Genomic DNA, 551 nt, shown 5'->3' with positions numbered 1-551 from the left:
TATATATATGGGAGTTGTTGGATTAGCTGTACACTACAGAGACAGAAACCAGTAACTATCTATAATCTGTATTTAATCATGCATTACATTTTAAAAGATCAGTATAGCTGGGCGTTGGTGGCGCACACCTTTAGTCCCAGCACTCAGGAGGCAGGGGCAAGCGGATCTCTGTGAGTTCGGGGCCAGCCTGGTCTACAGAGCTAGTTCCAGGACAGCCTCCAAAACAATACAGAGAAACCCTGTCTCAAAAAAACAAAAACAAAACAAAGCAAAAAACCCCCCAAAAAACAAAAGATCAGTATAAACACAATACTTAAACAAGAGGAGAAATATACATATCATAAAATTGACCTTAAATTTGTATCAATAAATGAAAATCGATTCCAATACAAAGTATTTATTTCTATATTATATTCCCTTTTTTTCACTTTAGAGATTGACTGTGATCATTACCATTTATAACCAAACCTGTAAAATGAAAACAAACACTTAAACAATATTTGGGAATGTGGGTGTTGTTCATTCCAAACTGCTTCTTACTGGTTCGGGGT

This window comes from Mesocricetus auratus, unplaced genomic scaffold (assembly GCF_017639785.1).
Source record: "Mesocricetus auratus isolate SY011 unplaced genomic scaffold, BCM_Maur_2.0 Super-Scaffold_100006, whole genome shotgun sequence".
NCBI classification, from domain to species: domain Eukaryota; kingdom Metazoa; phylum Chordata; class Mammalia; order Rodentia; family Cricetidae; genus Mesocricetus; species Mesocricetus auratus.
This window is presented reverse-complemented; position numbering follows the sequence as displayed.